The sequence below is a fragment of the Miniopterus natalensis genome, chromosome 9 (genome assembly GCF_054644295.1).
Source record: "Miniopterus natalensis isolate mMinNat1 chromosome 9, mMinNat1.hap1, whole genome shotgun sequence".
NCBI classification, from domain to species: domain Eukaryota; kingdom Metazoa; phylum Chordata; class Mammalia; order Chiroptera; family Miniopteridae; genus Miniopterus; species Miniopterus natalensis.
The window spans coordinates 8,616,681-8,632,492 of record NC_142089.1 but is presented as its reverse complement, the minus strand read 5'-3'; the positions used below and the strand labels follow the sequence as shown (position 1 = coordinate 8,632,492).

General features: G+C 45.3%; 1 long non-coding RNA gene across 1 annotated transcript; it reads right to left on the bottom strand.

Annotated features, from left to right (window-relative positions):
- Positions 1 to 323: 323 nt before the first annotated feature.
- Positions 324 to 15,808, bottom strand: LOC107538395 (uncharacterized). The gene is made up of 4 exons (XR_001603323.2): positions 15,720 to 15,808; positions 13,436 to 13,490; positions 10,107 to 10,269; positions 324 to 1,142 (listed from the first exon to the last, which is right to left on the bottom strand). It is a non-coding gene; the product is annotated as an uncharacterized LOC107538395 (long non-coding RNA).
- Positions 15,809 to 15,812: the final 4 nt, after the last annotated feature.

Here is a 15,812-nt window from a genome sequence, read left to right as displayed (position 1 = left end):
ATCTCTGCCACGCGGTAACTGTGACCATGGGTAAATTTCTAGCAAATTGTACCCTAGTTTCCTTATCTATAAAATAAGGATGGTACTAACTACCTCTCTTACAGGGTTAATGTGTAGGGACCGAATGGGTTAATTCATATAAAAGCATTTAGGACTGCATCCAGTACAGTCAGTACTGAATAAATAGTACATGCCAGACACTGTGCCCGTAGGGTACTGGTTCTGGGGACATAGGGATGAAAAGACAAGGACACTGTCCTCATGGATCTCACTGTCCAGTGCAAGGAGGTGGACACAAAACAAGTAATTAAGTAAATAAATAAATAAAATAATGTGGCTTGTGATAAGGGCAAGGAAGAAAACCAAAAGGTGACAAGACAGACTGAGCAGGCACTGACTCAGCTGGGTCATGCAGGGAAAGCCCTCTGAGGAAGGTGACATTTGGCTGAGGTATGGAGGATAAGCAAGAGCCACTTAGCGAAGAGCAGAGGAGAGTAGCCCAGCAGAGTAAAGGGCACATGCAAAGGCCCTGAGGCAAGAAGAGACGGGCACATCCAAGAAACTGCATGGTGCCAAGTGAGCAAGGGGGTGAGGGGCAGGGGAGGAGGGTGAGGAAGCCACCAGGGTGAAGAGTCTGAATTTTAATATGAGGACAGTGGGAGGTTTTGGACCATAGAGTGTTGTGATCTGGTTTATGTTTTTAAAAGATCACCTCAACTGCTGTGTGAAGATCAACTATCTATGAATTCATCTAAATACTTCTTGCAGCTACTAGTATTTTTAGTCAGTACCCGTTCTGGGCATAGCAAAACTTCCCTTTATTGATCGTAAATTTACTGCTTTTGAGTTTCAAGGGGATCCCCCTTCTGCCCCGTATCTGAGGGTTATGAACCCCATATGAGATCTCTGGTCAATATTTTTAGAGAGGGGGCACCTTACCTGCTATGTGATGTTCTATCACCTGTCAAATGAAAATGACAAGAGTAGCCACCTCAGAGAAGCTGTGAAGATGAGATGAGGCACAGCTTGACGGCAGGGAGTGACCAACACAGGCTAGTGCCATGATGATGATGATAATGGTAATGACGATGATGGTAGTAGGGATGACCGGGATTCTGCTGTGTGACCCTCTCCAGCCTGTGCTGAGAAATAAAACAAAATAAACATGTCGTAAAATAAATCTGTAAAATAAGGTTGTTGGACCAGGTGATCTGTGGGACCTGCCCATCTCTGCTTCTGCAGTAGTCTCTGATTTAGACCCTCCTTTCAGCCTATCAGGGTTACTCAGTTTCCTGCCGACACATGAAGGGAGACGGAGGAGCATGGTAGAGAGAAAACTGGCCTGGAGTCAGGAGGCCTGAGCTTCCAGCTGTGACACTGACAACGAGGTCCTCTTCATGGTGCATTTAACACACATTTATACACACACGTAGAAGGAGAGAGGAGAGAGAGATACTCATGAATCACTGCTATGGAGTTAAACACCCATCCCACCCCATGAGCTCTCACACCTTGATGGGGACATGATGTAACGTGACCCGCCACAGTCCCCTCGTTGGTCCCAGTTTCCCTACACTCAGCAGAGTGTGGACTCTTTCCATGCCAAGAGTGATTCAGGCGTTCCAAGGCTTTTTATACTGTGTGGCCCTAAAAACAAGCCAACCATTTCATCTGGTGGTCAGTGGAAGCCATAGCTATCTGTGCCAACACCAGAGAAAAAACCTGCCAGCTGATGGAGAATCCTGCTTCACTGGGAAAACAGAAGCAATGGAAGGAAACGTCCCCAGACTCACACCGCGCCCTCCGCTCAGCTGCCCCATCTGTGCCCAGTTCTCTTCCTCTCCCTATCACACAGATGTGACCAGTGATTTACTTCTAAGACCACACCCTCCTAAAGTGGGCTACTCTGGCCCATTTATCCATCCCCAGGACTTGCTTCTGCTCATCACTAGAGGCTTTCCCTGGCCAACCCACATAAAATAGCATCCCACCCTCCCTCCTTCCCCTCTGCCACTTTCTAGCCCCTCTTGCTTTCCTTTCCTTCACCGGACTCATCTTCATCGAATGGACATACTGAGCATTTTCTTGTTGGTTTATCGTACGTCTCCCCCTTAGAATGTCAGCTCCACAAAGACAGAGGCTTTGTTACATCTTCTGCTGTACTATCCAGAACAGTACCTGGCTCATAGTAGGTGGTGAATAAATATATGTTAAATGAATAAAAGTGTTTGAATAATTGGGAAGCTATTTATTGGTATCCACTGTGGCATCTTCCTACAGGATTTTCAAACATTTGATCATTCAACAAACATTTTATGGGGTATTTTATTTCAGTGTCAACTTTAAAACCTAATCCCCCGTGAGATGACTTTCCACTGCATTCCCTGTGTCACGCCCCTCTCTGGGCTTAGTCTATGACATGGAGCCACCAAACATTCAACATACATTTACTGAGTATCTCCCATGCGCCAGCTATTGTGCTAGGGTCAGAAATTCCAAAAGGAGCAATCGAAATAAGATCATCTCTGGAGAGAAAGGCAGAAATGAAAATATATAATGTAAACACGCAATTGCTTGAAGGGTAAAAATGTTGGTGAGGATGTGGGTAACCGGAGAGTCTCGTGCATTTTCAGTGGAAGTGTAAACTGGCCCAACCATTGTGGAAGGCATGTCCTCCCGCTCCTGAATCTCCCTCTAGTCCAGGACTTGCCCTCAGGACATTATCACCCAAAGGCAAAAAGACACAGGGATGTTCGCTGAAGTTTTTTTTCCATTATAGTAAAAAGTTGGAATCAGCAATGTCCAACCACAGGGATTGGTTATGAAAATTGTCATAGCTCCATACAATGGACACCAAGGGGCCACTGAGCATGACACTGGAAAAATATTTAGTGAAACTTGAGAAGATATTTGTAATGTTATTATGAAAAGTTAAAAAAAAAGTCCAACAACATGTAAAGTGTGATGTCATTCTTATATTTTCTTATCTGTATATGTTTAGATCCAGGAAGATGTTTAGAAAGAGGACACCAACATGTTCAAAATGTGCTGAGCCCGGCCGGGCGTGGCTCAGCGGTTGAGCGTTGACCTGGGATCCAGGCGATTGGGGTTCGGTTCCCGGTCAGGGCACATGCCCGGGTTGCGGGCTCAAACGGTGGCTCTCTCATCATTGATGTTTCTATCTCTCTCTCTCCCTCTCCCTTCCTCTCCCTGAAATCAATAAAGATATATTTTAAGAAAAAAACAAAACAAAAAAACCCCACAAAAAACCAAACTGTGCTGATTTCTACTGTTGACTTGAGGTGGTGGGTGTTTATTGTGCTGCTCTTTCAACCTATGTGTTTGGGGGGAAAATCTTACAATTAAAAAGTTGAAAGAAAATGTGGTTATTTTGGGGCAGAATGATTTGGGGACTCTTTTTTCTTCTTTATACTTTATATATTTCCTTTAATTTTCTCAAATGAGCATCTACTGCTTTTACAAAAATAATGAAGTGATTTTAAGATAAAATGCAGCTCTTGTCACACAAAATGATTGAATTGTTATATAGAATAGTTCCTCTGATAGTTTAAAAAAAAAAAAGGAACAGCACAATACCTGTGAATAGAGAGTTGGATAAATTAATTGTGGTGTCATACAAATACTGTGCTACTGTTTAAAAAAGGTGTTCTGGAAAACATAGGTACAGTACTTTGGTAAGTGAAAAAACAGACCATAAAACAGTTTGTACAGTATTAAGCCATTTTTGAAAAAAAGAAAGGAAATAACAATATATAATGCCCGCCCACAGAAAAAACTGGAAATATCCACACCAAAATGTTAGCAGTAGTTTTCTTTGGGAAATGGAATTACAGGTATTTTCCCCCTTCCTTTGGCTTATTTGTGTCATACACCAGTGTGTCCCACAGCACTTTCTGCAGCAATGGAAATATTCTCTGGCTGCACCGTCCACTACAGTGGCCACAAGCTATGTGTGGCTACTGAGTACTTTTAAATGTGGCTAGTGAGACTGAGGAATTGACTTTTCTATTTAATTTCAATTGATTTAAATTTAAAAAGCCACATGCAATAAGTGGCTGCTGCATTGGGCAGCACAATCCTACTGGCTTTGCAAGAGGACAAAGAGAGCTTTCCTGTTTCTCTTGTTTGTTCATTTGTTCAGCCTGCTACGTGCAGAGCTCCTTTGAGATCTCAGTAAGAGCCAGTGAATGTGAAGGCTTTGCAAACTGTTAAGTGCTGGAGAGCATTTGGGATCTTGCTCCCTGGCATACGTCATCAGTTTGGATCAATAAACTCTTACAAAAAACCCCACAGAACTGTAAAGTGCTGTACTCAGGAGGTGCAGCTTCCTCTGGCCCTGGCCTTCTTTCCTCCTCCCATCCTGGGCTCTGAGATAGAACCCGGGCTAGACAAGCATCTCTGAGTGGTTTCTGGAAGGAGGGGATGGCCTGGGGTCCCGCCCCTGCAGCTAAGAAGGTATTCACTCACTCATGCATTCATTCAACAGCCCTTGTGAGCCCTTCCCTCCTGACCAGGCACTGCACTAGCCACAGGGTACAGTGGGGCGACAACGTGTGATGTCTGTGCACGTGGAACTCAGCGTCCAGGCTTGGGAGGCATGGAGTGGAAAGTCACAGGGCTTGGACACAGAAGGCTTGCATTTGAGCTCCAGCTCAGGCTCCTGTGGGCATGCCACTTAATCTTCATAAACCTCCATTTTCTCTTCTGTAAAAGCGAGAAAATAGTGACACTGCCCTACCGATTCCACAGGGTTGATCAGGGCTGGGAAAGTGAACTGCAAAGTCTGCAGGGATGTTCATGGTCAAAGAACATGTTCTTCAGGGGAATAACAGGGTAGTGACAGCCAGTTCCACTGCCCACCACGAGTATTATTATTAATATTTTATCGCAATACATTAGAGTTTCTTTAAGCATAGTTAACATATCAACCTTAGAAGGACCAGAAAAAGTTATCGTTCACCCATGTGCCATCTGTGGGTCCCCTAGTATGTTCCAGGCCAAGGTGGGTAGACGGGTCTGTCTGGAAATACAGACATGGATTATGGCCCTTCTCTTGGACACCTGACAATGGAGCAGAGGGGACACATAAGGAAATAGCTAAATTCCATTCAGCCATTCTACTGGTATATGCCAGGCCACTGGGGACACAATGGAACAAGACAGCCTCTGCTCACAGGACGCTTTCAAAGGCCGTGGGTGAAGCAGATATTCATCAAACAGCCACTCAAATATACAATTACAAACTGTGATAAGAGTTAGGAGGAGGAAGCACAGGGTACTATGAAAACATATCATGGGGGCCTTGATTTAGCAGGGATGGGAGGGTCAGAGATGATGTCTCTGAAGAGATCAGGATCTGAAGGAGTTTAATAAGAGGTGAAGGGGTGGGGAAAGTGTGTGTCCAGGTGGAAGAAACAGTATGTGCAAAGGCCCTGAGGTGGGAGGGGGAAGAGCACTCCTGGGGCCAGTGTGGCTGAGACCCAGTAGATGGAAGGGATGGGTACATTATGTGGCCGGGGAAGGGGCAGAATTGCAGGGTCTGGTGGACCACGCTTGGGAGCCAATGAAGGGTTTCAGGGAAGGGGTGGTGAGAGCAGTTGTTCATTCTGGGAAGAGGACAGAAGGGGCAGAGTGGAAGCAGGGTGGACACAATGGGGGCTGGTGTAAGGGAGGTGGCAGTGGGGATGCAGAGGGGAGAGATCTGAGAGCTGTATGGGAGGTAAATGACTTAGTGTTGGATTTGCCCTGGGTGAGGTGGCAAGAGGGGTCCTACGTGATCAGTTCTGTGAATGAGGAAGGTCTGATTAAAGCTGACTTGAGGGGCCTGGGGCAGGCCTCCCAGATGGAGAGGCTCTCCCCTGAGCTGTGGGATGGGTTGCAGCACCCCTGGTGGACAGAAAGGGGAAAGACAGTCTCAATAGCTGAACCCAGGGCAAAACTTCTGTGTGCTTGGGAAGCCCGCAATGAAATGAAACTAACATTTGCTGAGTACCAGCCATGTGCTAAGTGTATTCCAAGTGTTTTACTTCCTTATCTCCTGTGATCCCCACAACCACCCTACAAGGTTGGTGCCATTATCACTCCCACACTATGGATGAGGAAACTGAGGCTCAAAGGGGTGCTGCTGCACAGATGTGAACTACAGCCTGGCTGACTCCAGACCTGCCTTTTAGCGATGGTGTCACAGCGCTCTTGTGGTTTGGGGTGACTAAAGCCTGGAAGAGTTGAAGGGGGAGAGGGATGAGGCCGTGGCTGGAGAGCTGGGCTGGGACCAAATCCTGCAGGGCTGCCTGTGTCAGGATAGGGGATCTGGACTTCACTGTAGCAGGACGGGTAGCATGTTGTTAGAGTGAGGATGATGAGATCGGATGTGCTTTTTTGAGAAGTCACTCTGAGACCAGTAGGGGAAGAAAAACCAGGGGGGAAACTGAGGCAGGGCATGGGGAGTGCAGGAAAGAGGCCATTGCCATTGCAGAGGGTGGGAGCGTGAGGCTGGAGCAGCAGGGCTTCACTCCAAGATAGTCAACAGGGTGGTTGGCAGGCGAGATGTGAGGGGTGAGCAATCACACTTGGTTAACAGGATGCTGCTGTTTATTTCATTCATGCATAAGAACACATTTTTATTGAGCATCTACCAGGTGCCAGGTCCTGGGCGAAGTGCTGAAAACACAGGAAAGGAAGGTGGAATTGCCAACCTGAAGAAGCCAAGAAGGGAGGTGGGAAATGCTAGAAGAGAAGGGAGGGGAAGAGAATGATGCATTTGGCAGGGGATGTATTGAGTTAGAGGCCAGGAGATAGCCAAGTGGCAATGTCCAAGGGGCACTGGATAAAGGGTCTGGACTCCAGAGGGAGGTCAAGTTTAAGATACAGGATTTAAAAAATCAAATCTTGAGCACAACTTGGTAGACTTACTGAAAGGCATTGAATAGCACATTCAAAATCAGTAAATTTTTATGGTACATAAATTATATCTCAGTAAGATTTAAAATGCAATTAGGAAAAAAACCCAACAGGTCCCAAATTTCCTAGGAAGTCATGAAATAGGGAGGGGAAGAATATTCCAGATAGAGGGGAAAGGGCAGGAGTCAATGCCTGGTGACATGGGTAACATGCGTGGCTCGGCTTGGGAGGGATCGGAAGGAGATGTTGCCTCGCTCTCTTAGGCCAGTTGTACTAGTCACGTTACTGAGCACTGACGCCCTGCAGATGCTGCAGAAGCCTTTTTGCATCCTAGATCAAATCAATCCTGCCTAACTCCAGAAGGGAAGTTGCCATCCTCATTTTATAGATGGGGAAACTGAAGTTCAGAGAAGTTAAGCAAGTAACCCAAAGCCACACTGCCTTTTAAAAGGGGTAGAATCAGTTCAGTTGGGTCAATTAACTCCAAAGTTTGGGGTCTTAATGAACACTCTAGTTTTGCCACAAACAACAAACGTCCCATCCAAGCACAGGCAGGTAGCCATGGACCTTAGAAAGACCTGAGGTTGATACACTGGCGTTACAACAGCGCCATCTGCTGGCCAAGAGGTGACGCTCAGCCGGTGATGGAAAGAGGCTCATTCCGCAGCTTGGCGCACAATTTTTTTTTTTCCTGCCCCTTTCCTCAACATTGTTTCCTTCCAACAAGCCCTGGGAGGGTAGCAGGCAGGGATTGTTGTCTGGCCTCAATTTGCCAATGATGAAACCAAGGCTCAGCGAGGAGAACTGACTTCTTCAAGATGACTCAAGAGAAGCAAAGGACTCAGGATTCAAACCCATATCCATGAAATGCTGGCCACAGCTCGCCTGTCCTCAGTGTGGACTCAGCCCCCAGAGTGTTACCCAATGGGATTTTAGGGGCATCTAGGCCAATACCCTCCCTTTCTGATTCACAGATGGGAAAACAGCTTCAGGTAGTGGCCTGACCTACCCAGGTGAGTCTATGGGGGGTTTTGACGGGAGAGGGGGGGTTGACTTCAGGATCTGCAGAGTCGTGCTGGGTTCTCCGGCTGGGCAGAAGCTCCTCCCCACTAGGGACTCAGCCAGGTGGTATTTCTCTCTGGGGAACTGCTGCCCTTTTTCCTTCTCCAACCACTCAGGTATTGAGGAAGGAGGGTTTGAGACAAACAAAGGAGGCCCAGGTGGAAGGGGGACAGTTAGCTGGAAGAGGAGAGGCAGGGCTCCTGCAGAAGGCAGAAGGGTAGGGACAGAGCAAGGCCAAGGTGAATGTGGATAATGACAGTTGAGATCCCACTATTTAAGGGAAGGCACTGAGGTAGGTAGGTGCTTTGCAGGGATCACCCTCACAATGACCCCCAGAGGTGGGAAGGATTATTAATTACTCTCATTTACAGTTGAGGAGCAGTGTCAGAGTGTAAAGATCAAGCAAATATGAAGCTAGAATCTGAACCCAGGAAGTGTGATTCCCAGGAAGAAAAGATTGATGGAAAGTAGAAACAAAGGGGCAACAGGATATTGGAGTAGATGTCTCCAAGAGCAGTGTTGTCCCATAGAATTTCCTGTTGATGGCAATGTTCCAAATCCACACTGTTCAATATGGTGGTCACCGCCACTTTTGGCTCTCAAGCACCTGAAATGTAGCTATTGTGTCTGAGAAACTGGATTTTAAAAGTCAGTCAATTTAAATTTAAATAGCCACATGTGGCTAGTGGCTACCATATTAGGCAGGGCAGCCCTAGAGCTGGAAACAGTTGGTCCTCTTAGAAAAGAAGTAGACAATGAAATTCCCTGTAAATGAAGAGCCAAAAGATAAGCACAGAAAATTCATGCAAAAATATATAGAGGAAACTATTACAGTAAGTCCTCACTTAATGTCGTCGATATGTTCTGTGACTTTAAGGGAAATGATGTATAACAAAGCCAGTTTTACCAAAGGCTAATTGATATATACCGAGTTAAGTTCCTAAGGCATCTCATCAATGTTATAATGAAATGACATTATTCAGGGACCTACTATGCTTTGTAAAAGCATTTGGTACTTGCTGCTAATTATGGGAATTTAAAACAAAATTGCTTTCAGATCTCTCCTTTTTGCCTGTTAAATTGGTGAAAATAACTAACAGATGTAAATTATACCATTAATCTCCCAACAACCTTATGAAATAGATCACCTGGAGTGCTCTCAGAATGCCTGGGCAAATCATGTCTGCATCCGTTATGATCTGTATGTTCCTGAATAAATACTGTAACTTTCTTTGCTTCAGTTTCCTTAGTTGTTAAAGTGGAATTAATACTACTGCCTACATCATAGGGTGTTTGCAGGAGGCAGATGGAATAATACATGGAAAGGGCTCAGCACAGTAGCTGGCACGTGGTGGGTGCTGAATATAGGCAGATCTTGTTTTATTGTACTTCACAGATGTTGCCGTTTTTACAAATTGAAGGCAAGACCCTCCACCAGCAAAAAGATTGCAACTCGTTTCATTGGGAGGTCTGGAACTGAATCTGCAATACCTCTGAGGTATGTGTGTATGTGTGAATTGGGATTATCTCCATTTCACATGAGGCTCAGAGAGGGCATCTAACATGCTCCAAATTGCCCAGCTAGTAAGGGTTGGAGCTAGGATTCAGACTCAGGTCTCTGGCTCCAAAGCCTTCTTCAGGTTGCATGGCCCAGGGTCCCCTAGCACCCTCCCCTGGGTCCTTTTTACACCCCTGCTTCTAGAACCCTGGTGACTCTGTAGGATCTCTAAGCTCTGGGTTGTTCCTCAGACTAGCTCCTGGCTACATGGGGTGGAGCTGCTGAGTGACTTGCTGGTGTCCTAGCACATCCTGCGGCTCACCACAGGGAGGAAGCCCTCCTCCATCCTGTGGCAGCACAGCCCTTGAAAGAAGAGAGGCAGACCAAGGCCAAGCAGGTGAAGACAGAGAGGGAGAGGAGAGGGAGCAAGGAAGCTGAGAATGAAGATGGGGTAGAGAAGAGAAACGGGGTAGGGAGAGGAAGGGCTGGAAGCAAAGCAAGGAATGAAAAAGGAGGCAAATGTGGGAGGTGATTCGAAAAGCTCAGGAGCAAACACAAACATCTACTGAACGTTTACTCTGAGCTTATATGTGCTAAGCACTTTCCATTCATCTTTCATCCTCACCAGAGAACAAGGTAGGGCTGTTACAATCCTCATTCTCCCAGGGAGTAAAGTGAGTCAGGCGGCTCGCCCAAGGTTCCCCAGTTGGACAGCACCACAGTTGCGGCCTGAGCCTTCTTTCCATGAACACCTGCAGAAGAGGGAAGGTGATGCTGCACACCTGAAACTAAGACAAAATAATACTGAATTAAAATGCAACTGGGAAAATTTTAAACAGTAAAAAATAAACAGAAAGAAAAAAATTATACATTGAATGTTTTAGGGGGCTAAATGTCTATCTTTTGATAAATACATAATAAAATTGGATTTTTATATTTAAAAAAAGAAGAAGGGGGAAGGTGGGGAGGACAACCATCGAGGAAGATGGAAAAGGGCGAAGAGCAGGAGAAGGGGTGAGGGAGGGACGTGTAGGGGAGAGGAAAGTACCCCAGGGTGGTCCTGTCCACTTGCCCCAGGAGTGCTAGTCCCTCAGTGCTGGTGGTGGCTGTGAGGAAAGACAGACTGGTCCACAGCCAATATGGTGGAAACATAACTACGAGGGTTATGGAAGAACAAATTATCTGATGTGGTAGTTCTCAAACTTTCTGGTCTCAGGAACCCTTTCCACTCTTTTTAAAAATACATATATATATATTTGTATATATATATATATATATGTATATATATATTTTTTTTATTGATTTCACAGAGAGAGGAAGGGAGAGGGAGAGGGAAAGAAACATCAGTGATGAGAGAGTAATTGATTGGCTGTCTCCTGCATGCCCCCCACTGGGGATCGAACCTGCAACCTGGGCATGTGCTCTGACTAGGAATCGAACCACTATCTCTTGGATCATAGGTCGATGCTCAATCACTGAGCCACACTGGCCAGGCAACCCTTTCTACTCTTAAAGGGGCTCCAAAGAGTTTTTGCTTATGTAAATTAGACCTATCTATATTTCCAATATTTAAAATTAAAACTGGGTTTTAAAAATATTTAATTCATTTAAAATAACTAACAAGCCCCTTACATATTAATGTAAGTATCACATTTTTGGTGTTTGAAAAATATTTTCAAAACAAAAAAATCTTAGAAGGGTGATATTGTTTTACATTTTTTGCAGATATCTTCAATTTTTGTCTTAATAGCAGACAGCTGGATACTCATATCTGATTCTGCATTCAATCTGTTGTGATTTCATGCCATGTAGTGTCTAGAACTGCTTACCTAATGTATATTCTAAACTAGGGTGGGCTTTATAAAAGTTTCTGTAGTAGCAAAAGTTAGGACACCTGGGTTCTAGTCCTATCTGTTAATGACCTAATTAGTTCTCTGAAGAAGCCAGCTGGTCTCCGGTCTGTCCTGTTCTCCACTCTGCCCTCAGGGCCTAACACAGCTCTCTAATTGGAGCTGAAATGAACAAATGCCCAGGATCTGAAAGAAGTTCAATTCACCCAGGGTCCTGGGGTAATTATCAGTTGTATCTACTATTTAACATAGGATAGTGGTTAAGACCTTGAACTTTAGAGTCCCATGCCTTGGGTTCAAATCCTAATTCTGCAGCTTATTAGCTGTGTGATCTTGAGCTAGTCAGTTAATTTCTCTGTTACTTTATCTGTAAAATGGAGATAATAAAACTTCACTGAGTTGTTATGAGAATTAAATGAAAAAATCCATGTTAAGTGCTTAAGACAGCACCAGCTACAGTCAGCATTTCTCCCTCTCCATCTCCGTCTCCATTTCTTCCTCTTTCTATAAAAAAATCAATCAATAAAAAATTTAAATCTTCCTTTCCATTTAAACATGTTGAATAGTTAATGGGTGTTTTATATTGCATCTTACAGAAGTCCAGTAGTTTGTTTAGCCATATTTGCTATTAAATGAAAGTGATGATTAATGATTTGAGAAATTATGTGCCAGACACCAAGCTAAGCACTTTACACATACACAACCCCATGAAGAAGGCATTTTATTCCCATGTAAAATAAGAAACTGGGGCACAGTTTAGATAAGTAATAGGCCAAAGTCACCTGCTTCTAAGAATGTTGTTTCTAATTTTATTAAAAGTTGCCATAAGCCTCTTGGTAAATAAACCTTTGCATGTGTTCTCAATAATTTAATTAGAATAAATTCCTAATGAAACAAAGGGTAGACATTATTTTGGAATCTTCTGACACATACTGCCCAACTGTCCTTGAGAAAAATTAGAACTGCCATTGGCAGTCTTCGTTAGGATGGTATTTGAACATTTGCACGATGGGCACTGTCCTTGGTGCTGAGGGTTCTGCAGGGACTGAGATGCAGCTCTGCTCATGGCACTTAGTCTTGTTGGGGGAGCGGCAGAGTATAATACAGTGGATGACAGGTGCTCAGAAAAAGCTAAAGAAGGGTGAAGAGGCATGATATGAGAGAATTACTTTATATCAGGTGGTCAAGGGGGGCTCTTCCAAAATGACATTAGAGCAGAACCCTGAAGTTTTGATGCCCATTTCTCCAACCCAAAGTATTATCACATATTTCAGCCAGTGAGATAAAGGGGTCTTATCTTTACGTCCTTTTGAAAATTTATTAAGCCCCTACTATGTTCTGAACACTAAAAAGAAAACAAAGCATTCAGTCAGCAGACTAGACAGATTGAGGATTTAGACTCAGCTTCAAGAAATACCTGTGATACTGGAGACCTCAGTTTCCCCATTTTAACATGGGGACACTGACCTTATAGGCTTGTGCAGGCCTTTGAGTTGGCACAGAGCCAATGAGTTGCCAAGTTCATCAAACTAATAGAAGAACTCATCCTCAATGATGAAGCTGGTGTCTGAGTGAGGAATTGACCTCATTACTGACTTCTGGCTTGGACCTTGGGCAACCTACTTCTGCCCCTCAATTATCACCTCTGTAAAAAGAGGTAATACTCTCCTTTTTTTCTTACAAGTTTGAATTATTTATATAAAAGTGCTTATTACATTTTTTCAAGGCCTCCTATCTTCCTCGTAGCCTCTCCCCCACTCTGAGAGTTCAGTATTGATAAAAATGGTTTCTTCTTTGGGCCATCAGTTTTTGAGTCCATGAGACAAGATGTGTTCTGTGTGCATAGCTCTGCATCTCTCCCATGCAGGAAGGTCTCCTTGACTGGAGCCCTCTTCCCCACCCACCAAAGCCTTCCCTGATCTCCCTTCCCAGCCCTTTCATCCATGGCAGTCACCACCTCTCCCCTTCTCGGACAGTCTAGTTGCCTGGAGGCTAGGAGCATTAGTGTGGCAGGTACTCCAAAGCAAAGCTTTCCCTGTGACCTTTACTTATGGAAGCAGGGCAGTTAAGTGGCAAAGAATAACTGTGCTGGTGTGAGACTTACGGGTTTTCAACATTACAGCCCAGCGTCCTTCAACTTCTTTGTCTCAGGTTTTCACCTGTAAAATAATTTCCAGTGAGTTGTTGGGAAAATTAAATGAGTTCATATGTACAATTCAAAGTATCACTTAGCTGGTTCACCTGACCTCCTGCACAAGTATCTACATACAGCTCATGGCCTGGCTCTGTCCCCACTTGTTTCTCCACATGCTGTGTCCTAGGTCACTTTGCTGTGGGTGACGTGAGGCAGATGGTGGCCATTGGAGTCATCAAGGCCATGGAGAAAAAAGCTTCGACAGGCAGTAAAGTCAACAAGTTGGTGACTTCAGATCCCTCCAGGCCAGGGGCTTCCCAGGAGAAGCCACACCTGGGAGAGAGTGGCTCAAGGAGAAGCCTCGGAGTTGCTCTTGTCTTGCCTGAATTGTCCTAAACCTGCCCCTGCTAATGTGTTCTTTTTTCTTCTTCTTAATTGATTTTTAGAGAGAGAGAGGAAGGGAGAGACATTGATTTATGGTTCCACTTAGTTATGCATTCATTGGTTGATTCTTGTACGTGCCCTGCCCAGGGATCAAACCCGCAACCTTGGCGTATCAGGAGGACCAACTGAGCTACTCCAACTAACTGAGCTACCCGGCCAGGGCGAGTTTTCTTTTTTCTCCATGGCTGATGAGTTTGAGGCATGGGAGTAAAGCACAGCACGTCTTTTTGCCTCTTCTGACCCAATGTCTCAAGCAAGGAAGTAGTGGGGGAGTGCTGGGGCTAGTTCTGCCATTTCTGCTACTTTTTGGGGACCTATGTAAGAACCACAGAGCTGGGCTCACGAGGAGGGTAAGGGGTAAAGGGGGAACCGTGGGGCAGCTTTTGGCCCTGGCCTAGTTCATCAGCTCCTTAAACAGGACTGGACTCTGGCATTAGACTGCCCGACTTAAAATAGTGTCTATAAAAGTTACTAAACTTCGGCATGCCTTGTTTGCTCATCTGTAAAATGGGAAAACAATAGTACCTGAGTCACAGGGATGTTAAAGGTCGAGTGAGCTGGTACCTACTGGCTAAATTAGCTATTAATTAGTTATTCCCGTCCCCACAGTGTGGATACTGGGGTCGAGTGAGAGCTATTATGGGGAAGTTCAGTGGAGAGAGATGGGGGAGGAGAGAATGAAACTGAATTTTGGAAGATGAGCTCTGTGTTATCTTCCTAGGGGACATGCTTCCCTCAAATTATTTTCTCAACTTCACTTTGACAACTTCAGAGTTACAGAGAGGCTGCAGGGAGTCCCATGTGTATGTTTTCACTTAGATTCCCTAAATCTTGAATTCATCACATCTGCTTTAGCCTTTTCCCTCCAAGTATATTTTTTCTGAACCATTTGAGAGTAAGCCGCAGTTATGATGCCCCTTTATCCCCAAACTGCATGTGATTTTCTTAAACCCAAGGACATTCTCCTATAAAACCAAGGTTGAGTAATCAGAATGAGGGCACTCAACTAACATGTGGCTCCTGGCCTCCCCCTGGGTCCTGCTGCTAAGGATTCAGTTAAATCAGCCCTCTTACTGTCAGAGACTAATCTGCAAGTCCTCTTTGGGCCTGCAGGATGCCCCTCTCTTAATTATATACCATGGCTAACACTTTTTTGGGGGGTTGCTTGGATACACTAGGTTTATATTAATAACAAGAGTAACCACTTACTGTGGACCTACTCTATGCTCTGCACAATTACCTCATTTAATTTTAACAACATCATGTACCCATTTTAAAGGTAAGGAAAGCTGAGGTTGAAAGAGGCCTAATTAGTAACCTGCCCAAGGTCATAAAGACAGGACCACATCTGCCTGTCTTCAGGGCTCAGGACTCAAGCCACTCTGTTCTAATTGTATAAATGCCATTTGCTTACACTACTGCAGAATACATTATTTGCTCCATGACTTGTATAACTGATTTAATGTAGTTTTGGCAGCCTCATCACGACCCACCAGGTCCTGAGGCGGGGGGCGGGGGCGAAGGGCCAGGAAGCTGACAGAACCTAGTCCGGGAGCGTTAAAAACGTTTTTTGGGCCCTAGCCGGTTGCTCAGTGGTTAGACCGCGGCCCTCTGCCTGAAGGCGGCTGGGCTCCATTCCGGCCAAGGGCACGGACCTCAGTTGCAGGCTCCGCCCGCCGGGTTGGGTGCCTGAGGGAGGCAACGAGTGGAGCTGCTTCTCTCGCATCCATGTTTCTCCCCCTCCCCCCTTCCACTCTCTCTGAAAAGCAATGGAACAATATCCTCGGTGAGGATTAAAAACCAAACCAACCTATTTTGGAAAGCCCAGGTCCGGTGGGGGCCGGCGCGGCCTGCAGCCGCCCACACTGTCCACAGGGGAGAGGCAGGCGCTCCGCCGCCAGCC